A 27,548-nucleotide genomic window follows, 5' to 3' on the forward strand; every position below is an offset into this window, starting at 1 on the left:
ACTCAACTTCAGAGGACTGTCAGTAAAGCATACATTTCTCTTCTTGTTAGAGAAGTAATTGAATATATAAGTGGAATTAAAATCTCCTTGGGACAAGGATGGGCAGAAAATAAATTAGTGATGTCTGTTCTTCATTTTGAGCCATGCAATGACACTTCCACCACCACCACCATCCCACCCTAGCCACTGTGCCCCATGCTACATATAGGGGAGCATAAGGACAAACTTAGAAATCAGAACTGGTCAAAATATAATAAATAACTGCTGGAAGAAATGAGTTCACATGGAATTATCTCAATGGAGATTTATCACTTGTTGGAGAAAGTATACAGAGGCTAGTTGACCTGTAAGGTACCCCTTCCAATTCTAAAAATCCTTGATTCAAAGAAATGCCTTCTGTCCCATACTGCAACTCTTGATTCTGTCAGCAGAGAACCTATAGGCCCTGAGACAAATTTTCCTTAGTTAAATGAAAGATAGCATCTGTTAAATCAGATTAGTACTTAATTGAGTACTTAATTGAGGCTTTCTCTCTGATCTCTTTGATACCACTTGAAGGAGAGCTAAAAAAAGAACCAGCTTTTAAGAAAAATAAAGACAAATATTAAAAGTATTTGGGGTCTGGAAACAAGTCCACTAATTTTTTTTTCTTCTAAAATATTTGTTTAATTTATCTACTAGTTAAGTTCTTTGGAATCTACTCCCTATAAAACAGAAGGCTATTCTCTACTTCTCTTATTGTGAGTCTTCGAATATTTTTTATGATCATTTTGATTTGTTGGCCATACTATTCCATAGAGGGCTTCTTTGTTCTTTGGTGTTCTTTATTTTATTTATTTATTTGTTTGTTTGTTTATTTTGGGTTGAAATTTTTTTATTTAATTAAATGATTTAGAATATTTTTCCATGGTTATATGATTCATGTTCTTTCCCTCCCCTCCTCTTCTCCTACACCCTCTGCCCCACCCTCAGCCAACAAGTAATTCTACTGGGTTTTACATGTCATTGATCAAGCCCTATTTCAATATTATTAATATTTGCATTAGGGTGATTGCTTGGAGTCTACATTTCTAATCATTTCCCCATCTTTGACATTCTTTAAATACTATTTAGAAATCCTAAAAATTAAAGGTGTGATTAACAAAATTGAATGTAAGAAAACTACTAAATCAATTGGTTTTATTAGAAAAATAACAAAATAGAGAAACAATAGGTTAATATGATTAAAAAATAGAGAATAAAACCAAATCACTTGCACCAAAACTGACAAGGGTGAATTTACCACTAATCAAGATGAAATTAAAACAATTATTAGGAGTTATTTGTCCAATTATATAACAAAAAAATTGAATAATTCAAGTGAAATGAACAAATACTTAGAAAGATATAAATTTCCTAGACTAATAAAGGAAGAAAAAGAATAAATAAACATATTTTAGAAAAAGAAAAATAACAGGCTATAAAAAACTTCCTAAAGGGTGCGGGGTGTGGGGCAGGGGGGGAAGAGGTGAGAAACATCAGAACCATATGCGTTGGCAAGTGAGTTTTACCAAATATTTTTAAATAATCTAATTCTAATATTAAATTTTTTAAAGAAAAATTGGTAGAGGAATCCTACCAAACTCCTGTTATGAAACAAATATGGTTCTAATACCTAAACCAGGAAGAACAAAAACAGAGAAAGAAAATTATAGGTTAATTTTATTAGTGACTATAGATGTAAAAATTTCACATTTTATATTATCCAGGAGATTATAACAATATATTAAGAAGATTATACATTATAACCAAAAAAGATTAATATCTCTCTATATATGTATGTATGTATACTCATTTGTAATATAAAAACAGGTATGCAGGAATGGTTTAATATAAGGAAAAGTATTAACATAATTTATTAAATCAACAAATAAATAAAAAGTTAATATCAATAGATGCATAAAAAGCTTTCAACCAAATATAACATTCATTCTTACTAAAAATATTTGAAAGCATAGGTATGAATGGATTTTTCCTTAGATTAGTAAAATATATATTTTTAAACCCATTAGCAACATCTGTAATGGGGATAATTAGAATCCCACCCTATGAAATCAGGAGTAAAACAAGAATGCCTATAATCAGCAATATTATTTAATATACAAGAAATTCTAGCATATTGTGTTTTCTAACTTTAAAAAAGAAATTGTGTGTCCAGTTGATTGAACTGCTCTTTCTCTATTGTGTTGATTCAAGCATTTAAAGCTAACAATTTAATCCTAAAGGTGCTTTGTCTGGAACACCCCACTTAACAAAGAGATATATTCTGTTATTTACAAGATTAATTAATTTTTCTTTACGTAATTTATTCCTTTGTCCATCCATCTCAAGGACTGCTAATATCCAACTAATACTTAATCCTTTCTGTAATAGCTCTAATTATATAATTTCAATGGGATTTTTAGCTCATTGTTAGCAGTAAGAGGTATATTTGATAGTTTTATTTTTCTGTATTTGATTATGAAGTTTTGTATCCTAATATGTGGTCAGTTTTTGTAAAGTTGTCATTCAAAGTTTAAAAAAAGTTTAAAAAGCATACTCCTTTTTATTTCTACATAATAATCACCAGAAATCTAACACACCTTATGTTTCTAAAATTTTTTATGTTCTTAACCACTTCTTCTTTATCTCTCTCTGTTTCTGTCTTTTTCTGTCATCCTGTCTCTCTCTCTCTCTCTATCTATCTCTCTTTGTAGATTTGGATAGGCATTAAACATTGAGGTCTCAGAAATAGTTGAGTGCTATTATTTCTCACTATAACTGGTTGTTTAGACTCCACTTTAAGTATTTAGATGCTTTATCTTATATGTCAACAATTGATAACAATTTATCTTCTATGATACCTTTCAAAATAATTTCCAATTTATTTTGTTTCATTAAATGAATGTAGTTTGGTTTTTGCTTATTATTTTGTAAAAAATATGGTGTTGGGTTTTGTTTTCTAATCCATTATCCAATTCTCTTTCATTTTATAGGTGATTTCATCTTTTTTTTCACATGCACAGTTTGTGATTATCAATTGTGATTTTTAAAAATCTTATTCCATTATAATTTCCCCTCTCTTTTCTTCCTGACTTCTAATAACAAAGAAGATAGTGTCAAGATTGTAAGGTTCTCAGCAGTAGTACTCTAAAAGTGATACAATCTGTTTCTGTTCCCTTTCCTTTACCCTATCTCTCACCACAAATCCAATAACAGGCTTTGATCATTTTTCTTTCTTAATTTCACTTTGTGGTTAGGTTTCCTAGGTTTAGAGATTTTTTTTTCCACTGTAACTGAACCTTCCCTTAAACTCTCTCTGTCCTTAGCCTTACTCACGTTTCTCATTCCTTCCACTTTACCAAGAGAATGAATTATATTCTTGCACCCAATTCTGTGTCTTCTACTATCCCTTGACCAATTCAACTGAAAGTGACAATCAAGGGTCTCCCTCACCACCTATTCTTCTTGTTTATATAGTCTTCTATTTGTATACCACAATTATGTGTGATAATTTCTCCCATATTTTCTCACTTTTCCCCAGCTTTTGTATTGCTTTCTCTTTTCTTTTTTGTTTTAAGATTATAAAAATATAGCAAAGCCAGTCCCAAGGCCTTTGTTTTATTTAACTCTTTCTATGACAGTTGCTAATATTAGATGTCTACTATTTTCCCTATTAGCCTAGAAATCTTTTTTCATTTTTTAGTTGTTGTTTCCCCAATTGCCCACCAGCATTCACCTTATTTGTGTTTCTTTTGATTCCTGTATTTGCATTTCAAAGTTTCTAATCAACTATGGTCTTTACAGTAGAAATGGTTAAAAGTCCTTTATTTAGTTTATACTTTTTCTCTTTAGGTTATATTTTAGTAGTTATGGGTAAATTCATCTTCATTGTAATGCCATTTATTTTTCTTTATTTTAAGTGCATATACCATTTGTGATCCTGAAAATGATTCCTTTGTATTATTTAAATCTTTTTAGAAGAATTATAGTTTGTTTTTCTTTGAACTAGAAGGTTTGTATATTGACTATGATGGTCCTGGTTTTCATTTGGGGGTCTCTTTTAAGAAGTAATTTTTTTTCTATTTTCATTGTGCTCTCTCCCACACTGGAAAGTTCTAATAGATATGTGTGGTTTACTGTCATGATTTTTTGAAATATGATGTCCTGTCCTTTCTCCTCCTTCTTTTTTTTGTCATAGCTTTTAGGTGGTTTAATGTTTCTTAAATGATCTCTCCGTGATCTGCTTTCCGAATGAAATGTTTTTACACGAAAATACTTAACATTTTTTCCCATTTTTGTCAGTCTTTAAGACTTTGTTTTTGTTTTTGTTTTTTTCTTTTTAAACCCTTGTACTTCGGTATATTGTCTCATAGGTGGAAGAGTGGTAAGGGTGGGCAATGGGGGTCAAGTGAATTGCCCAGGGTCACACAGCTGGGAAGTGGCTGAGGCCGGGTTTGAACCTAGGACCTCCTGTCTGTAGGCCTGACTCTCACTCCACTGAGCTACCCAGCTGCCCCCTAAGACTTTGTTTGAATGTGTTGTCTCATGGTGTAATAAAATGACAAAGATTCATTCTAATTTTCAAGGATTCCAGTGGTTCTGTAATTCTTTGGCCCTCTCATTTCAAGTTGTTGGTTCTTCTGCCAACCCTTTTCTCCATACATCTCATTTTTCCTGTAATATTATAATTTATATATTTAAAAAAATTATTTCTTCTACCTAGCTTCATTTCTTCAAGACTTTGAACTTGTATTCAAGCTGTTTTTTGAGGTTTTGTTTTGAAGTCATTCCGTTCTTCTGGATTTGTGTATTGACATTCCCAGGAAGCAAATAGCTCTGTATCTTTTTGTTTATTTATTTGTTTACTGATTCTTCCACTCTTACTTTCTGAACTGGGAGTTTGTTTTAGTATTAAGTTCTACTAAATTCAGAAGGGAATTTCTGTGCCTGGTGATCCTGTTTTATAATCAGTTTGGTCTTACTACTACTGCTTTCTCAAAATAGGAACTAGACCTTCAAGTTTGCAGTATGTCCAAAGCTTTTTGATCTAAGGTGAAGTCTGATTGCTGTTCTGATCTTAACTTCACAAGCTACAGGCTCTGGTTTGGATCTGGTCAATAGAACTGTAGGTTTGTCACTCCTTGGAATTTAAATAAATGCTCTTCCACTAAAATGTAACCTCCTTGTGGGTAAGAACTTTTTTGGCTTTATTTATATTATGATTGTCATAATATATTATGATTGTCATGTAGTTTTGATGAATGCTCCATTTACTTGTTAATTATCAATTTATTTATCTTCCATTTAGCTTTGTGTACTTGGAGAGAAATAAAGTAGTTTTATGCACTAAAGACATATGATGAAAATGCTGGAGTTGCAGGTTAGGATGGCAGCAGAGTAAAAAGCAGATGTTCAACCTCTCCTAACCAAAGCATAAAGGACTCCTCAAGGGGACATAAAAACAAATCCAGATGAACAAAGGGACCCCACAACAGGGCGCAGCTTTGAAGGTACATGGAATCGGGGCATTTCCACTCTATAAAGGGGTGAAACAACTCTCACTAGAGTGCAAGCTGAGGAAGCCCCTCCTCCACCACTCACACCACATACAGTGCCAAGGCCAGTACACAAGAGTTAAAGCAGGTTTGGGGCACCCATTAAGTCATTGGCAGCTCCAGTGCCTGTTTCTGAGAGTAGCAAGACTTAGGACCCCAAAAGGCTAAAGAACGTGCATAGACTTTGAACACAGACCTTGAGCCCAGGGTTGGGTAAAGGCATTGCCGTAGATGCAAATAAGGATCTTGAGCACAGGCTTGGACCTCTAGTGGGGACCCTGTGCAGATGGGAGCATGGCTGTGGAAGCAGCACCCTGAGACTGTTGAAGAAGCCTTAGGCAGAGGGGCAGACCTGGAACAACCAGGAGGCTCAATCCTGAGAACAATGAGACCTGAGACCTCAGGAGCCTAGAGAGGGCAGACAGACCCTGAGTGTGAGGATAAAGCGGAGAAGGCACCGGGCTACAAGAATGGCAAGCCAAAATTGGGAACCCCAGAAGAGAAAGATCATTAAGAAGAAATCTGTAACACTTGACAACTTTTACACAGAGAAAATCCAGACAACAGAGCAAACAGCAGTCGAGAACATACAAGTAATCATATCCAAACCTTCCCAAAATAATGAAAACTGGTCACAAGCTATTGAAGAGTTCAAATCTGAGATGATGAGAAAGATGGAAGAGATTTGGCAAGAAAATAACAGTTTAAAAGGCAGAACTTCACAATTAGAAAGTGAGGCTCAGAAATCAAATGAACTGATAAGCAAATTGAACACCAGAAATGACCAGTTGGAAGCCTTGAAGAACCAAACAGACCAGTCTGAAAAGGAAAACCAAAAGATTATAGCCAAAAACCAGTCGCTAAAGGCTAGAACTGAGCAATTAGAAGATAATGATTTTTCAAGACACTAAGAACAAATAAAACAAAGTCAAAAGACTGATAAAATAGAAGGAAACATGAAATATCTCCAGGAGAAAGTGACAGAACAAGAAAAGAGGTCTAGAAGAGACAATCTGTGAATCATTGGTCTTCCTAAAAAAGCAGAAATTCATAGAAATTTGGACTCCATACTAAAAGAAATTATTCAGCAAAATTGCCCTGAAGTTCTATAACAAGAGGGCAACATAGACATTGAAAGGATCCATAGATTACCCTCTACACAAGACCCTAAAAGACAACGCCCAGGAATATAATAGCCAAATTCAAGAGCTTCCAAGTAAAAGAAAAAAATCTTACAAGAAGCCAGAAAGAAACAATTCAAATATCAAGGAGGACCAATCAGGATCACACATGATGTGGCAGCATCCACACTAAAAGACAGCAAGGCTTGGAATATGATATTCAGAAAGGCAAGAGAACTGGGCCTTCAGTCACAGATCAACTACCCATCAAAACTGACAATATACTTCAGGGGAAAGTTTGGGAATTCAACAAAATTGAAGATTTCCATGTATTTGCACAGAAAAGACCAGGGCTAAATGGAAAGTTTGATATCCAACCACAAAAATCGAGAGAAATATGAAAAGGTAAATAAGAAACAGAGGGGAAAGAAAGCCTCTTTAAGGTCTCCAATAAGATCTAATTACCTGGGGGCAGCTGGGTAGCTCAGTGGATTGAGAGCCAGGCCTAGAGACGGGAGGTCCTAGGTTCAAATTCAGCCTCAGACACTTCCCAGCTGTGTGACCCTGGGCAAGTCACTTGACCCCCATTGCCCACCCTGACCACTCTTCCACCTATGAGCTAATACACAGAAGTTAAGGGTTTAAAAACAAAAAAACAAACAAACAAAAAAAAATCTAATTATCTGTATTCTTATGTGGAGAAATGCTATGTATAATTCTGTGTAATGAACTCTATTCACTAGTACAGTAATCAGAAGAATAATTCAAAGGGAAACGTTGGAATACCAAATGGTCTAAGATGATATGGAGGGTGGGAAAGAGAGGGGTGAATAGTAGGGGGCACCAAGAGAAACTTGAATGAATAAGAAAAATAGGATATTCTATTACGCACAAAGAGGACATGGGAAGAAGAGGGGATGAATACTATTATAAAAAGGAAAGGAAGAGAGCATTAAGAGGTAATACTTAAACTTTACTCTCAGTGTAATTAACCCTGAGAGGGAAGAATAGCTATAACCATTGGGAAATAAAACTCTATCTAGCTCTACTGAGAAAGCCAGAAGGGAAAAATAAAGGGGAGCAGAGGAGTGGGGAGGTCAAAAAAAAAGGGAAGGGAGAAGAAGGGGGAGGGAATTCATTAGGCGTTTAAAAATAAAAAGAAGGGAATAATAAGGGAGGGGGGTAGAAAGGGAAGTTAATCAAGGGAGAGGATAAGGGTTACTGGCTTCAAGCAAACCACTGGTTTAAAAGGAAATAGTATAAGAAGAAGGAGTAGAATTAGGAGAGGACACCAAAATATCAGTGAATGCTCAACTGATAATTATAAGTCTGAATGTGAATGGGATAAACTCGCTCATAAAAAGGAAGCAAATAGCAGAGTGGATTAGAAACCAAAATCCTACCAAATGTTGTCTACAAGAAACACATATGAGACAGGTGGATATACGCAAGTTTAAATTAAAGGAATTGAGCAAAATCTTTTGGGTGTCAAATGAGAAAAAGAAGGCAGGACTGGCGTTTATGATTTATGACGAAGCCAAAATAAAAATAGATATGATTAAAAAAGACAGGGAAGGTCATTATATTCTGATTAAAGGCAGTATAGACAATGAGGAAATAATAGTGCTCAATATGTATGCACCAAGTGGCATAGCATCCAAATTCATAAAGGAGAAACTGGCAGAGCTCAAGAAGGAAATAGGAAAACCATAATAGTAGGAAATCTAAATATTCCTCTGTCAGATCTAGATAAATCAAACCAAAAAATAAATAAGAAAGAGGCAAGAGAGGTGAATGAAGTCCTAGAAAAATTAGATTTAATTGATATGTGAAGAAAAATAAATAGGGACAAAAAGGAATACACCTTTTTTTCAACTGCACATGGTACATTCACAAAGACTGACCATGTAGTAGGGCATAGAAACATTGCAAACAAATGCAAAAGAGCAGAAATAATGAATGTAACCTTCTCAGATAATAATGCAATAAAAATAATAATTAGTAAGGGCACCTTGACAGGAAAATCAAAAACTAATTTGAAATTAAATAATATGATTCTCCAAAACTACCTAGTCAAAGAAGAAATCGTAGAAACAATCAAAAATTTCATTGAAGAGAATGACAATGATGAGACATCCTACCAACCTCTGTGGGATGCGGCCAAGGCAGTAGTCAGGGGAAAATTTATATCCTTGAGTGCATATATTAACAAATTAGGGAGGGCAGAGATTAATGAATTGGGCATGCAAATTAAAAAACTAGAAAGTGAGCAAATTAAAAATCCCCAGATCAAAACTAAATTAGAAATACTAAAAATCAAGGGAGAAATTAATAAAATCTAAAGTAAAAGAACTATTGAATTAATAAATAAGACTAGAAGCTGGTATTTTGTAAAAACAGATAAAATAGACAAAGTACTCGTCAATATAATTTAAAAAAGGAAAAAAGAAAACCAAATAGACAGTATCAAAAATGAAAAGGGAGACCTCAACTCTAATGAAGGGGAAATTAAGGCAATCATTAAGAACTATTTCACATAATTATATGGCAACAAATATAACAATCTAGGACATATGGATGAATATTTACAAAAATATAAATTGCCTAGATTAACAGCAGAAGAAGTAGAATACCTAAATAATCCCATATAAGAAATAGAAATTGAACAAGCCATCAAAGAGCTCCCTAAGAAAAAATCGCCAGGGCCTGATGGATTCACAAGTGAATTCTATCAGACATTCAAAGAGCAACTAATCCCAATACTATACAAATTATTTGATATAGTAAGCAAAGAAGGAGTCCTACCAAACTCCTTTCATGACACAAATATGGTGCTGATTCCAAAGCCAGGGAGATCAAAAACAGAGAAAGAAAACTAAAGAACAATCTCCCTAATGAACATAGATGCAAAAATTTTAAATAGAATATTAGCAAAGAGATTCCAGCAAGTAATCAAGAGGTTTATCCACCATAATTAGGTGGGATTTATACCAGGATTGCAAGGATGGTTCAACATTAGGAAACCTTCCACATAATTGACCATATCAACAGTCTAACAAACAAAAATCACATGATTATCTCAATAGATGCTGAAAAAGCCTTTGACAAAATACAGCATCCATTCCTATTGAAAACACTGAAAAGTATAGGAATAGAAGGACCTTTCCTAAAAATAATAAACAGTATATACCTAAAACCATCAACAAGCATTATATGCAATGAGGATAAATTAGAAGTCTTCCCAATAAGATCAGGAGTGAAACAAGGATGCCCATTATCACCTCTATTATTCAACATAGTACTAGAAACACTAGCAGTAGCAATTAGAGAAGAAAAAGTAATTGAAGACATCAAAATAGGCAACGAGGAGACTAAGCTATCACTCTTTGCAGATGATATGATGGTCTACTTAAAAAATCCTAGAGAATCAACTAAGAAGCTTGTAGAAATAATCAACAACTTTAGCAAAGTTGCAGAATACAAAATAAATGCACATAAATCATCAGCATTTCTATATATGTCCAACACATCACAGCAGCAAGAGGTAGAAAAAGAAACACCATTTAAAATCACCCTAGACAATACAAAATACTTAGGAATCTATCTACCAAAACAAACACAGTAATTATACGCAAACAACTACAAAACACTTTCCAAACAAATAAAACTGGATCTAAACAATTGGAAAAACATTGATTGCTCATGGGTAGGATGAGCTAACATAATAAAAATGACCATTCTACCCAAATTAATTTACCTATTTAGTGTCATAACTATCAAACTACCAAAAAACTTCTTTTCTGAATTAGGAACAACTATAACAAAGTTCATTTGGAATAACAAAAGATCAAGAATATCAAGGGAAATGATGAAAAAAATGTGAAGGAAGGGGGTCTAGCAGTACCAGATATTAAAATATACTATAAAGTAGCAGTCATCAAAACAATATGGTACTGGCTAAGAGACAGAAGGGAGGATCAGTGGAATAGACTTGGGGTAAATGACATCAGCAAGACAGTGTATGATAAATCTAAAGAGCCCAACTTCTGGGACATGAATCCACTATTTGACAAAAACTGTTGGGAAATTTGGAAAACAATATGGGAGAGATTATGTTTAGATCAACATCTCACACCCTACAACAAGATAAATTCAGAATGGGTGAATGACTTGAATATAAAGAGGGAAACTATAAATAAATTATGTAAACACAAAATAGTATGCTTGTCAGATCTCTGGGAAAGGAGAGATTGTAAAACCAAGCAAGAGTTAGAGAAAATTACAAAATGTAAATTAAATCGCTTTGATTATATTAAACTAAAAAGCTTTTGTACAAACAAAAACAATGTAGTCAAAATCAGAAGGGAAACAACAAATTGGGAAAAGATCTTTATAACGAAAAACTCTGACAGATGTCTAATTACTCAAATATACAAGGAGTTACATCAATTGTATAAAAAATCAAGCCATTCCTCAATTGATAAATGGGCAAGAGACATGAATAGACAATTTTCAGGTAAAGAAATCAAAAGTATCAATAAGCACATGAGAAAGTGTTCTAAATCTCTAATAATTAGAGGAATGCAAATCAAAACAACTCTGAGGTATCACCTCACACCTAGCAGATTGACTAAAATAAAAGAAGGGTAGAGTAATGAATGCTGGAGGGGATGTGGTAAAATTGGGACATTAATGCATTGCTGGTGGAGTTATGAACTGATCCAACCATTCTGGCTGGCAATTTGGAACTATGCTCAAAGGGCTATAAAAGAATGCCTGCCCTTTCATCCAGCCATACTATTGTTGGGTTTGTACCCCAAAGCGATCATAGATAAAGAGACTTTTTTGAAAATATTTATAGCTGCGCTTTTTGTGGTGGCAAAAAACTGGAACATGAGGGTATGCCCTTCAATTGGGGAATGGCTGAACAAATTGTGGTATATGCTGGTGATGGAATACTATTGTGCTCAAAGGAATAATAAACTGGAGGATTTCCATGTGAACTGGAAAGACCTCCAGGAATTGATGCAGAGCGAAAGGAGCAGAGCCAGAACACTGTACACAGAGACTGATATACTATGGTAAAATCGAATGTAGTGGACTTCTGTATCAGCAGCAATGCAATGACACAGGAACTTATGGTAAAGAACACTACCAACATTCAGAGGAAGAATTGTAGGAGAGGAAACAGAAGAAAAACATGCTTGAACTCATGGGTTGAGGTAGACATGATTGGGGATGTAGACTAGAAACTACCACAACAATGCAACTACCAACAATTTGAAAATAGGTCTTGATCAATGACACATGTTAAAACCAGTGGAAATGTGAGTTGGACATGGGTGCGGGGACTGAGGGGGGTGAAGGGGAAAGTAGGAGCATGAATCATGTAACCATGTTAAAAATGAATATTAATAAATGTTTAAAAAGCATATGATGAGAAAAATAATTCTAGTACTAAAATGTTGCTCATTTTCGTTTTTGAACTTAAAAAATCACAAACCTGTGTTTTTTATTCATGTAAAAGATTTCTAGGATGGAAATTCCTTCTGCCAAGACATATCAAGAATTTTCTATATAATATAGCATTATGAATGTTCTTATACCTTTGAGAAGTTAATGAATATGTCATCATTATGTTACGACTCTGAAATAAATGTAGAACATGAACTCAGGTTTTCTTCACTCAAAGTCCAGTTCAGCACTTTGTCCATTGTAAACAAGAGTGGATATTAGCTAAATATTAATAATCATATATAAATCTAAATAAGTATGAATTCAGATAGAGTACTAAATATTTTAACATTATAATCCATTAGGTTGTTTGTTTTTTTTTTCCCACTTCAGCTGTGTATTCCTTACTAGTAGCATGGAAAATATATACTGAAGAAGTAATTTTAAATCCAAACTCTATCTGAATTATCACAAACTCCAAATGAGTGGTGTCTGAATTAAGGTTGTCTGACGAAATCTTCATGTTTTTATAGAAAGATAAAGTAACCATGATTTCTACCAGTTTCAGATATAATAGTGATGATTGTCTAAATTGGGACAGGGGAAGGATCTGCAAACATGATAATCCAAGAAAGTAACTACAACTTGTTCTCTATATTGAATTAAAAAGATTGTCTTTGTTGACTTGAAACATTCATCTGGTTTTGAACCATTGATACCCAAAGTTTCCCAACTACTTTGCAGGATATTATTTTTTTTTCTATCACCTAAAAAAAATATTTTTGGCCACCATTTTGTGGTTCTTATTTACTAGAGCTCCCACAATTTAATCCTAATTCCTACATAAGTGATACAATCTTATGAGCTTTTAAAAACTTGTTTTAGCAGAAAAATGAATATTTATATTAAAAGGATAGCTGTCCAGAGGTAGAGCTATGAAGATGATAAAATATATTATGAAAAAATTTTCATTCCCTTTGAATTAATTCTTTTTCATCTACTAATAATAACATAACATGAGAAATTAAATTTCAAAAAATGATTGTACAATAACTAAACTAAGGTAAATAAGGCATAAAGCTGCCAATGAGTAGCTAAGTAACAGAAAAAAAACAACCTCCCAAAAAAAACTCTGAGTGGACTCATATATTATAGGAAAGGTAAGGTTTCATGAGTACATTAGGAAGAAAGATGCTACATCAACTACAAATTTTCAAATTTAAGTATGTCAAATACTAGACTTGATTTACAGAATTGTGGAATAAGTATGCATTTGATATCAGTGGTTTTGTATTGGATATCAATGATATAAATTTTTATTTTCTTTTGTGAGGAGGAAAGACATAACTTGATCTATTTTATAAGTAAATTGAGGAGCACTGTGATATAATGGATAGAGAACTGGCCATTGAATCATTCAAGATTTGATTCTAGGCCTACATTTGAAACATTGTGGGGGTTTTTAATATTAATAAGCAGTTTTACTTCTCATTATTCCTTGAAAATCTCTTATTGAATTACCGATAAAATACTGATCTATATCTAAAGTGGGAGTTTTCTCACTGGGAGCTCTTTACATTGATGAAATCACAGATCACATTAATGAAGATGATAAATTAATTGACTATTGATGATAAATTAATGACATACTATAGTTATATAGCTTATTCATCTGACTCATTACTGTTTTAAAAGTCCTTTTCCCACAACCACTCTATAAGGTCGAGATGAAAGAATTGTATCCATTTTACAGGTGATGAAATTGTCTCAGAGATGCTAAATTGAACTACATGAAGTCACGGTGACTGGAAGTGACAAAACCAATAATTGAATGACGTTCCCTGACTCTAAATCTAGTATGCATTCCACTGTCCTATACTGATTCTCTGTTTTAAAAATAAAATTCTATTGTATTTCCTATTGAAGTCATTTTGCCCATTTTGCTTGGCCTTGTTCCAGAATATATAGCCTCTTTTGTATGAAATTGCTATATTTCTTGAGCACTATGTGGTAAATGGAGATTGGATTACCTCCAGATTTATAATTATGTGACAGTTGATTTGAATATCTTTTTTTTCCAAAGCAGAGCTCATAGATGATGCCCCATAACTTATCCTTTTAAGTAGACATAATGAAAATTAAATGTGATTAGGCAATTTAAAATCTTGAATTCTCTTATTCAAGGAAAAGAGGTACTAGACTCTTGAAGTTTCAACAATAGTAGTTTGGCTGATTGGTTCAAGATTTCTTTGAAACCATATTATATAATCCCAAAGCAGTAAAACAAACAGACAAAAACTGTTCAATTTATCTTTTACACTTCTTATTGAAGCTGGTCATGTCTTCACTTTCACTGGGCTATTCTTAGACACTGAACCATGGAATCTACATGACATTTGCCACTAAACCAAGGATTTGAATTCCTGTTCTACAGAATCAATAAAATATCTGAAGGAAAATTCAAGACAGCCTAAGTTTAAAGTCCTTAAATTCCCTTATTCCTTTTGAAACTGAGTTTACATTACTTTAGAATAGTAGTGTTCTATTCAGAAATGAAGTCTTCTAAATGACTAGCTTCAAACAATAGGCAAAAAATTCTTTTCAAACCTAATTTTATTCACAATCACAAATAACCACTTTCAAATTGAACCATTTAAAGTTAAAAGTGTATGTTTAAGGAAAAGTTCAGACTTTGAGATGATGTTCACTTTCCTTTCCAAATGAAAAAAATAGTTTTATTTTTAAAGCTCTAATTCAGAGTTCTAGATGATGACTAAAAATCCTAACATGCTTAACTAGATTAAAATAATTTCTTCTTGAACTAACTTGGAAAATTTTCCGGGAGCCAAAGTTGCCACAAGGAAGGTAACTTACTCATTATTTTTATAATAGTAACTACTAGATTTCTTCCAAGTTATTGAAGATTTTCTGTAATTTATCCTGTATATACATTGTACATAATTGTTTGCAAGGTGTCTCCCACTTTATACTACTTGAGAGCAGTTACAACTGTTTTTTTCCCTTTCTTTGTATCCTACCCAATACAAAGTATTAACATTGTAGTTACTTAATAAATGCCTGTTGACTTACCTTTTTATGTTAAGCTCTTAGCAAAAGTCCAAAATGGATGAGGGGCAGATAAATAAGTTTGGACTGACCCTTATCTATGACTTTGCCATACATTATATGTCCAAGAGAATTATCTCATCTCAAATATCCAAAACTCCTAGTTTTAGCTTTGCTTCCCTTCATTATGCACCAAAAACTATTTCTAAGATGGAATGGTATCTAGCACTAATGATTCCTTCTTGATGTTTTTTTCTCCTGCCTGAAACAACACTTAATCCAAAAGATGGTTTACTCTTGGAAATGAGACTAAAGAGATATTTTATAATACACATGAACTAATCATAGTTTAAAATTTCTAAGGCTCAGGAAATTGTAAAAGTCTGCTGAAATCATCATCATGGTTAATAGTAGTAATACTAATAGATAACATTTATATGGCACTTTAAAATATACAAAATAGTTGTATACATTCTCTCATTGGATGCTTCCAATTATTCTGAGTTATACCCTATTGTTATCCTTATTTTACACAGTAAGAAACTGAGACTGAGAAAGGTTGAATTATTTTTAGAAGGGTCACATCTAGTATTACTTACTTGCCTTGTAACAACCAGTTAGTACTATAACCAGCTGATTTTAGAAAAAAAAATGTTTTATTTTCAAATGTATTAGTGGAGTTTCTTGAATAAATATGACATATTAGCATTTCCTGGAGAATTCTTTCAGGATTTTTCCCCTAAGTTTTATTTATCATATTAAATATTAATCAGAGACTATTTGAAATGGAAGAAGACTATAAGATGAAATATAAACTCTTTAGCCTGGCATTTATGTACTTCTAGAATCTAGACCAATTTCCCTTCTGTCTTTTATTTATTAAATGCCTACTATGTACCAGTAAAGGAAATACCTACTCTCACAGTTTAATAATGAGGGAACATGCAAAGAACAATGTACCCCAAAATAGCTTTGTAAAGAATAAATTGGAAATACTTGGTAAAAGGACAATACTCATTAAGGTGAACCTGGAACAGCTTCATATATAAGGTAGATTTTTAGCTAAGATTAGAAGGATATAGCATTCAAGATATGAGGGAATACCAGTAAAAATGCCCAGAGCCAGGAGGTGTTATTCAAACTGGACAGGCTATCTTAGATTTCTATGCATTTATTCAAACCATGCTTGGAATCAAATCCTTCCACAATTGTTCCTTTCAGCCTTCTTCTCCTTTGTAGGGACTTCAGCTCAGTTGCTCCTTGATCTCTCTTCAACTGCAAGTACTTTCCCTATTTAAAATTTTATAGATAGTCTGTGTCCTTCCTTTGCCACCATGATCACACACAGGTCAGAGTTTCCTCATCCCCAGTAGAATATAAGCTTCTGAAGAGAAATGACTGTCTTTAAGTCAAACAAACAAAAGGCAAGCACAAGTCACCAAGGAAGATATTTTGAATAGAGAAGTTCCTCCAGAAGTGGCTGCTTACCTGGTTTATAAATTGTTAGATCTAACTTTTTGTTTTGTAGCTGAGGTGGCTAAGACCCAAAGAGATTAAATAATTTGCCCAAGGTCATTGACTCTTAATATAGCAAAACTTGGATTTGAAGCTGTGCTCCCAATCCCAAATCCATCATACTCTCTATAACAAAACATTTTCCCCTCCCCCTTTTGTTTCCTGTGTCAAAGAATGTGAAACAAAACATTGGCATTTCTTTAGGATTTAAGTGATTAAAACTTAGCACCATTATTTGGTTTGGGCAGTAAGTACTAAAATAAATTGCTGACATGGCTAATTCCTTATTTTTAATGGTCCTTTATCCCATCTTCCAAAATTTACTCTTTGTGTCTCTGTGTGGTGATGCTAGTCATTATGAAAAGGCAGAGGAGGATACTATCAATTACAGTAATGTTCATTTGTCCATTTTCTGGTCACCCCACACAGTCACATCCTATAATTACCAGGGGCTATGTACAATGCAACACAACTGTGTTCCTACTAAAAGCTTAGATTGAAAACTGAAACAGTCAAGTTCTTGGTATAGGCAAAATTGATTTCACTGTGGTTTTCGGAGTCCAGATGATAATATTTTTCTTTTTAAAAAAATGAAAAGATTCATGAAAAAAAAAAAACTTTACATATAAGAAAATCATTTGGGCTCTACTTTGAAAAATAACTGAATGGAGAATGTTTAGGATTTATGTTGGGGTAGCAGCTACAGAGCCCAATGGACTGAGAGCCAGGCCTAAAGTGGAGAGGTTCTGGGTTCAAATCTGACCTCTTTATGATCATAGTTCTAACTGTGTGATCCTAGTCTAGTAACTTATCTCCAATGGTCCAACACATAGTATTTATTTTAAGACAGAAAGTAAAGATTTAAAAATAAAAAAAAGAAAATGGTTGAGATTTATGTCAGAAGATCTGTACTCAATCCTGAATGCTGCCATTCGCTAATTGTGTGAGCTTGAACCATCTCTGTCTGATTTTCCTCATTTACAAAATGAGGGAGGCCACCATATATAACCTCTGAGATCTCTTCTAGCTCCAAATAGATGATTCTATATGTCCAGCTCAAAAGCAAGATCTCAGATTCTTTTTGATCCAAATCAAAAAAATAAGGCATTGTTTAAGAATTAAGTACACAGACAGGATAAAGGCACCTTTCTGTAATGGAGTCAAATATACAAGGCACATACATGATATGTGTATAAATATGGTAGCATGTTCATATTTCTCAAATTATGACTTGGAAAAACAGATTTTTATTTTACATCAGGGTCAATAGACTTGCAGTCAGTTCCAGTCCAGTTCTAGTCAACCTTGAATAGTCAGTTCAGCCTTCTGTAAAATGAGAGGGTTGGGAGAGACTTCCAATTAAGATGGTGGCAGAGTAAGGAGCAGCTGCTCAATCTCTCCTAACCAAAGCATACAGGACTCCTCAAGGGGACATAAAAACGAACCCAGATGAACAAAGGAAGCCCACAACAGGGCGCAGCATGGAAGGTACGCAGAATCAGGGCATTTCCATGCTATAAAGGGGTGAAACAGCTCTCACTAAAATGCGAGAGGAAGAAACCCTTCCACATCCACCCACACCACCCATGGTGCCAAGGCCAACACACAAGAGTGAAAACAGGATTGGGGCAACCAGTAAATCACTAGCAGCCCCAGGGCTTGTACCTGTGAACTGCAAGATGTGGGAACCCTAGTGGCTGGGGGGGCGCGCACAGACTTTCCCAAGCTTCTGCGTGGGTGAACACATCGCCCTGGGCGCAGACAAAGATCTCTAACGCAGGGACTTTCCCAAGCATCTTTGCTGGTGAAGGTAGTGCCCTAGACACAAATACAGATCTCCAGCTCAAGCTAGGACATCGAATGAGGACCCCGTGCAAACGGGAGCGCGGCTGTGGAAGCAGCCCCCTGAGACCGCTGAAGGAGCCTCTGGAAGAGGGGCAGACCAGGGCTGACCAGGAGGCTTGACCCTGAGGACAAGGAGACCAGAGCCCTCTGAAGATTAGAAAGTGCAGGCAGACCCTGAGTGTGAAGACAAAGCTGAAAAGGGGCGGGGTTACCAATGGCAAGCCATAGAGAAGCCCAGAAGAAAAATATTATCAAGAAAAACTCTGGAACACTTGACAACTTCTACACAGAGAAAATCCAGACAACAGAGGAGGACAAACAAAAATCCAAACCTTCCTAAAACAATGAAAGCTGGTCACAAGTTATTGAATACTTCAAAAATGAGATGTTGAAGAAGATGGAAGAGATCTGGTAGGAAAATAACAGTTTAAAAGGCAGAATTTCGCAATAGCCAGGGAGATTAAACACAGAGAAAGAAAACTACAGACCAATCTCCCTAATGAACATAGATGCAAAAATCTTAAATAGAATACTAGCAAAGAGACTCCAGCAAGTAATTAAGATCATCCACCATGATCAGGTGGGATTTATACCAGGAATGCAAGGTTGGTTCAACATTAGGAAAACCATCCACATAATTGACAATATCAACAGTCTAACAAACAAAAATCACATGATTATCTCAATAGATGCTAAAAAAGCCTTTGACGAAATTCAGCATCCATTCCTATTGAAAACACTGAAAAGTATAGGAATAGAAGGACCTTTCCTAAAAATAATAAACAGTATATACCTAAAACCATCAGGAAACATCATATGCAATGGCGATAAATTAGAAGCCTTCCCAATAAGATCAGGAGTGAAACAAGGATGCCCATTATCACCTCTATTATTCAACATAGTACTAGAAACACTAGCAGTAGCAATTAGAGAAGAAAAAGAAATTGAAGGTGTGAAAATAGGCAATGAGGAGACTAAGCTATCACTCTTTGCAGATGATATGATGGTATACTTAAAAAATCCTAGAGAATCAACTAAGAAGCTTGTAGAAATAATCAACAACTTTAGCAAAGTTGCAGGATACAAAATAAATGCACATAAATCATCAGCATTCCTATACATTTACAACACATTAGAGCAACAAGATGTAGAAAGAGAAAAACCATTCAAAATCACCCTAGACAATATAAAATACCTAGGAATCTATCTACCAAAACAAACACAGCAATTATATGAAAACAACTACGAAACACTTTCCAAACAAAAAAAAACTGGATCTCAACAATTGGAAAGCCATTGATTGCTCATGGGTAGGATGAGCTAACATAATAAAAATGACCATTCTACCCAAATTAATTTACCTATTTAGCGCCATACCTATCAAGCTACCCAAAAACTTCTTTACTGAATTAGAAAAAACTATAACAAATTTCATTTGGAATAACAAAAGATCAAGAATATCAAGGGAAATAATGAAAAAAAAATGTGAAGGAAGGAGGCCTAGCAGTACCAGATATTAAACTATACTATAAAGCAGCAGTCTTCAAAACAATATGGTACTGGCTAAGAGACAGAAGGGAGGATCAGTGGAATAGACTTGGGGTAAATGACATCAGCAAGACAGTGTATGATAAATCTAAAGAGCCCAACTTTGGGGACATGAATCCACTATTTGACAAAATCTGCTGGGAAATTTGGAAACAATATGGGAGAGATTAGGTTAAATCAACATCTCACACCCTACACCAAGATAAATTCAGTATGGGTGAATGCCTTGTATATAAAGAGGGAAACTATAAATACGTTAAGTGAACACAAAATAGTATACCTGTCAGATCTCTGTGAAAGGAAAGATTTTAAAACCAAGCAATAGTTAGAGAAAATTAGAAAATACAAATTAAATGGTTTTGATTCTATTAAGCTAAAAAGCTTTTGTACAAACAAAAACAATGTAGTCAACATCAGAAGGGAGAGGTACCGGGTTAAGATGGCGGCAGAGTAAAAACCAGCTCTTAACCTCTCCAGACCGAAACATACAAGACTTCTCAAGGAGACATAAAAACAAACCCAGTCAAATGGAGGGACCCCACAAGAGCGGGCAGTGTGGAAGGTAGGTGGAATTGGGGGCATTTCCATGCTATAAAAGGGTGAAACAGCACTCACTAAATCGTGGACTGAGCAACCCCCCCCCCACACACACACACACACATACACACCACCCACAACTCCGAAGTCAGGTCAAAATAACGAGAGCAAGTTTGGGGCACCCATCAAGTAACTGGCAGCTCCAGGGCTTGTTCCTGAGAGCAACAAGATTTAGGACCACAAAAAGCTAAATAACGCACACGGACTTTGAGCGCGGTCACCGAACTCAGGCGCGGGCGGAGGTGCAGGTAGAAGAGGACACAGGCACAAGCTAAGGCTCTGAATCCCTGAGTGGGGAACCAGTGCAGACGGGTATATGACTGTGGAAACAGAGCCCTGAGACTGGTAAAGGAGCCTCTGGCAGAGGATCAAGCAAGGGAGTCCACCAGGGGTCTTGACCTGGAGAAAAACCAGACCTCAGACCTCAGGACCCAAAAGACCGCAGACAGATCCTGAGGGAGAGGATAAACCTGAGAACTGGCTGGGCTAACAATGGCTACCCAGAATCAGGAAGTTCAGAAGAGAAAGATTAACTACAAAAAGAAGAAATCTTTAACACTCGACAACTTTTACACAGAGAAAATCCAGTCAACCGAGCAAACAGAGGAGGAGAACAAACAAGTATCCGGACCCTCCAAAAATAATGAAAACTGGTCACAAGCTCTTGAAGAGTTCAAAACTGAGATGACGAGAAAGTTGAAAAAGATTTGGCTAGAGAAATAGGAAATAGGGCCTGATGGATTCACAAGTGAATTCTATCAGATATTCAAAGAGCAACTAATCCCAATACTATACAAATTATTTGATATGATAAGCAAAGAAGGAGTCCTACCAAATTCCTTTCATGACACAAATATGGTACTGATTCCAAAGCCAGGTAGACCAAAAACAGAGAAAGAAAACTAAAGAACAATCTCCCTAATGAACATAGATGCAAAAATCTTAAATAGAATATTAGCAAAGAGATTCCAGCAAGTAATTAAGAAGATCATTCACCATGATCAGGTGGGATTTATACCAGGAATGCAAGGGTGGTTCAACATTAGGAAAACCAACCACATATTTGACCATATCAGCAGTCTATCAAACAAAAATCACATGATTATCTCAATAGATGCTGAAAAAGCCTTTGACAAAATACAGCACCCATTCCTATTGAAAACATTGAAAAGTATAGGAATAGAAGGACCTTTCCTAAATATAATAAACAGTATATGCCTAAAATCATCAACAAGCATTATATACAATGGTGATAAATTAAAAGCCTTCCCAATAAGATCAGGAGTGAAACAAGGATGCCCATTTTCACATCTATTATTCAACATAGTACTAGAAACACAAACAGTAGCAATTAGAGAAGAAAAAGAAATTGAAGGTATCAAAATAGGCAACAAGGAGACTAAGCTATCACTCTTTGCAGATGATATGATGGTATACTTAAAAAATCCTAGAGAATCAACTAAGAAGCTTGTAGAAATAATCAACAACTTTAGCAAAGTTGCAGGATACAAAATAAATGCACATAAATCATCAGCATTCCTATACATTTACAACACATTAGAGCAACAAGATGTAGAAAGAGAAACACCATTTAAAATCGCCCTAGACATTATAAAATACTTGGGAATCTATCTACCAAAACAAACACAGCAATTATACGAAAACAACTACGAAACACTTTCCAAACAAAAAAAAAAACTGGATCTAAACAATTGGAAAGCCATTGGTTGCTCATGGGTAGGAAGAGCTAACATAATAAAAATGACCAAATTAATTTACCTATTTAGCTCCTATCAAACTACCAAAAAACTTCTTTACTGAATTAGAAAAAAACTACAACAAATTTCATTTGGAATAACAAAAGATCAAGAATATCAAGGGAAATAATGAAAAAAAAATGTGAAGGAAGGGGGCCTAGCCGTAATAGATACTAAACTATACAATAAAGCAGCAGTCATCAAAACAATATGGTACTGGCTAAGAGACAGGGGAGGATCAATGGAATAGACTTGGGATAAATGACATCAGCAAGACAGTATATGATAAATATAAAGAGCCCAACTTTTGGTACATGAATCCACTATTTCACAAAAGCTGCTGGGAAAATTGGAAAACAATATGGGAGAGATTAGGTTTAGATCAACATCTCAGAATGGGTGAATGATTTGAATATAAAGAGAGAAACTATAAATAAGTTAAGTGAACACAAAATAGTATACCTCTCAGATCTCTGGGAAAGGAAAGATTTTAAAACCAAGCGAGAGTTAGAGAAAATTACAAAATGTAAATTAAATCGCTTTGATTATATTAAACTAAAAAGCTTTTGTACAAACAAAAACAATGTAGTCAAAATCAGAAGGGAAACAACAAATTGGGAAAAAATCTTTATAATGAAAAACTCTCATAGGGGTCTAATTACTCAAATATACAAGGAGTTAAATCAATTGTATAAAAAATCAAGCCATTCCTCAATTGATAAATGGGCAAGAGACATGAATAGGCAATTTTTATGTAAAGAAACCTAAAGTATCAATAAGCACATGAGAAAGTGTACTAAATCTCTAATAAATAGAGAAATGCAAATCAAAACAACTCTGAGGTATCACCTCACACCTAGCAGATTGGCTAAAATGAAAGAAGGGTAGAGTAATGAATGCTGATGGGGATGTGGCAAAATTGGGACATTAATGCATTGGTGGTGGAGTTGTGAGCTGATCCAACCATTCTGGCTGGCAATATGTAACTAGGCTCAAAGGGCTATAAGAGAATGCCTGCCCTTTGATCCAGCCATATCATTGTTGAGTTTGTACCCCAAAGAGATCATAGATGAACAGACTTGTATGAAAATATTTATAACTATGCTTTTTGTGGTGGCAAAAACCTGGAAATGAAGGGTATGCCCTTCAATTGGGGAATGGCTGAACAAATTGTGGTATATGCTTGTGATGGAATACTATTGTGCTAAAAGTAATAACAAACTGGAGAAGTTCCAGGTGAACTGGAAAGACCTCCAGGAACTAATGCAGAGTGAAAGGAGCAGAGGCAGAAGAACATTGTACACAGAGACTGATATACTGTGGTAAAATCTAATGTAATAGAACTCTGTACCAGCAGCAATGCAATGACACAGGGCAATTCTTAGGGATTTATGGTAAAGAAAACTACCCACATTCAGAGGAAGGACTGCAGGAGAGGAAACATTTAAGAAAAGCAGCTGCTTGAATGCATGGGTTGGGGTGGACATGATTGAGGATGTAGACTCGAAACTACCACACCAATGCAATTATCAACAATTTGGAAATAGGTCTTGATCAAGGACACATGACAAAACCAGTGGAAATGTGTGTCGGCCATGGGTGGGGGGAATGCGGGGGGTGAAGGGGAAAGTGGGAGCATGAATCATTTTACCATGTTAAAAATGAATATTAATAAATGTTTAAAATTTTTAAAAAAAGGACATGCAGCTAAAAAAACTAGGCAAGAAAAAATTTTAAATCTAAACACTAAACTATAAATTCTGAAAGTCAAAAAAGAGATTAAGAAAATTAAAAGTAAATAATTAAATTGAAAAAAATCAGAAGGGAAACAATAAATTGGGAAAAAATCTTTATAACAAAAAACTCTGACAGGGATCTAGTTACTCAAATATACAAGGAGTTAAATCAATTGTATAAAAAATCAAGCCATTCCCCAATTGAAAAATGGGCAAGAGACATGAATAGGCAATTCTCAGGTAAAGAAATCAAAAGTATCAATAAGCACATGAGAAAGTATTCTAAATCTCTAATAATTAGAGAAATGCAAATCAAAACAACTCTGAGGTATCACCTTACACCTAGCAGACTGGCTAAAATGAAAGAAGGGTAGAGTAATAAATGCTGGAGGGGATGTGGCAAAATTGGGACACTAATGCATTGTGTTGGTGGAGTTTTGAAATGATACAACCATTCTGGCTGGCAATTTGGAACTATGCTCAAAGGGATTTAAAAGAATGCCTGCCCTTTGATCCAGCCTTACCATTGCTGGGTTTGTACTCCAAAGAGATCATAGATAAACAGACTTGTATGAAAATATTTATAGCTGTGCTTTTTGTAATGGCAAAGAACTGGGAAAGGAGGGTATGCCCTTCAATTGTGGAATGGCTGAACAAAATGTGGTATATGCTGGTGATGGAATACTATTGTGCTAAAAGGAATAATATACTAGAGGAGTTCCAGGTGAACTGGAAAGACCTCCAGGAACTGATGCAGAGCGAAAGGAGCAAAGCCAGAAGAACACTACACAGAGATGGATATACTATGGTAAAATCGAATGTAATGGACTTCTGTACCTGCCACAATGCAATGACACAAGACAGCTTTGAGGGATTATGGTAAAGAACGCTACCCACATTCAGAGGAAGAACTGCAGGAGAGGAAACATATAAGATAAACAATTGCTTGAATGCATGGGATGAGGCGGACATGATTGGGGATGTAGACTCGAAACGACCACACCAATGCAACTAACAACAATATGGAAGTAGGCCCTGAACAAGGACACATGTTACAACCAGTGGAAATGTGAGTTGGACATGGATGGGGGGAGAGCGGGGGGTGAAGGGAAAAGTAGGGGCATGAAGCATGTAAACAGGTTAAAAATGAATATTAATAAATGTTTAAAATAAAAAAAAATGAGAGGGTTGGATTAGATGATGCTTAATATCTTTTCAAACTCTAAAAATTATATTACTCCATTACCGATTAATACAAATACTATCTGCGTTATTAAATTATGTAGCACTTAAAATTATATGGTCACATTTTAACTAAAAGAAACTAAATCAGAGATTTGGGAAGCATAAAAATTTAATTTTTTCCCCTTTAGTCTTTGAAGAACAATGTAGTAGACATATTTTCCTTCTTTTTAGTAATAGGTAGAGACTTGAACTATTGTCTCTAAGTGCTGTTTGAGAGATTTTACGAAGCTACATGGTCAATCACAATGGAAACCATGTCCCTAAATCTAATTTTGCATGACTTAGATGTGGTCGATACAACTCTGACTGCTACCCAATATAAAATAATATTCTCTTCACTTGCTTTCTTATAAGATAACTCAACCATTGATCCCCCATTCAGAGTGATGGATATCTTATATCTCATACTATCAAGGGCAACCAGTTCTTAAACAGATGGGGCCCAAATCACTCCCTCTTGATTGTCTCCCTAAATAACAACTTGTCACTAAGTGTAACTAGATTTAGAGTAGTCTCTATTGTTGCACAATAAGAGAACTTTGTTTCATGCTCAGGCTGAGCACTGTTTCTAATAATAAATATGGATATACAAGTCAGTGCTCTTAAAGTGACTGTTTATTTAGATAATCTTCATTTTACTTGAGTGCTACTTAGGGGAGGTACCATGACATTGTAGTAAGTGTTCTGAATGTCTGGGTGATGCAGTGAATAGAGTGCTGGGCCTGGAGTCAGAAATCTGAGTCATCTTTCTGAGTTCAATTCTGACCTCAGATACTTAGCTGCTAGTGACTCTTGTTATGTAGAGATGGTAGCATGGAATCCCTGCAAAATACAAGCACAGCCTCACCCAGAATTCCAGGGGACTCCCCCTGGAGAACTTTGGGTGAGGGGGCAGTTGAGAAGGGTTGAGACAGTTGATTTGTGGGGGTTGAGGTGAGCGGGTCACTGCTTACTGCTCCTGACTTGGGGGGTTCACCTGAGTGGCCATTGTGGCATAAACCATCCTGGTTTCTACTCAGGGGTTAGCCGGCTTTGTAGGGTTAATCCTTATCAATATCAATATAACAATTATTTAGTGATTTAGTGATTAGATATATTCACTATTAGCAAGAGAGCCAGTTTAGTTAAGTGCCCTTCACCCCTTCCTATGGGGGGAAAGGGCAGCTTCAACCTAACAGATCAGGGTCACTTTTTCCTTATCTAAAACCTTAATTACCCCATCTAGCTTTTCCTTTTACTTCTTAATATAAGCTTTACCTTCAAAATCTGTGCCTGGGAATTATTTGGGGATACTCACTGCTCAAGTCTGGTCATCTAGCTTGAATCCTGTCAGCTGCCAGATTTAAGAAGATCGTCTATCTCAATCCTCAACATTTAGATAACTAGCTTCTACTTATTCCTTTATCAGGCCTATGGGGAATATAAGTTAAAGAAAGGGAACATCATTAGAGTTTAGCCTCAACAGAAACTTACCAGAAGTACCTCAGTCAGTCTCCATTTTTCCAACTGAAACCTCAACTGCTTGGGGGGAGGGGCTTGAGAGTCAAGAGTGTCATACCCCTCCCTTCTCACTGAAGCCTGTCAATCAGTGTCTGTGAGAAGGAGTGACTTGAAGGTTACTAGCCCTGGCATAATCATCAGCTTCCCCAAAATATCTGTTATTTATCAACATAACACTCTGGACAAGTAACTTAATCCTAATTGTCTCAGCTTTCTCGCCTGAAAATGAGCTGAAGGAGGAAATAGCAAACCAGTCCAGTATCTTAGGAGCAGCTGAGTGGTTCAGTAGATAGAGAGTCAAGCCTGGAAAGGGGAGGATCTGGGCTCAAAGCTAGCCTCAGACACTTCCTAGCTGTGTGACCCTGGGCAAGTTACTTAACCACAGTTGCCTTGCCCTCCTTCTGCCTTGCAGTGTACTTGCTTTTTTGTGAGATGAGCTCAACCACTGATCTCGATTCAGAGTGATAGATATCTTATTTCTCATAGTATCAAGGGCATCTTCAATAGGAATCATATCATAGTATCAAAAGGAAGGAAGGAAGGAAGGAAGGAAGGAAGGAAGGAAGGAAGGAAGCTGTCTCTTATACA

Source organism: Gracilinanus agilis, chromosome 3 (genome assembly GCF_016433145.1).
Source record: "Gracilinanus agilis isolate LMUSP501 chromosome 3, AgileGrace, whole genome shotgun sequence".
Taxonomy (NCBI): domain Eukaryota; kingdom Metazoa; phylum Chordata; class Mammalia; order Didelphimorphia; family Didelphidae; genus Gracilinanus; species Gracilinanus agilis.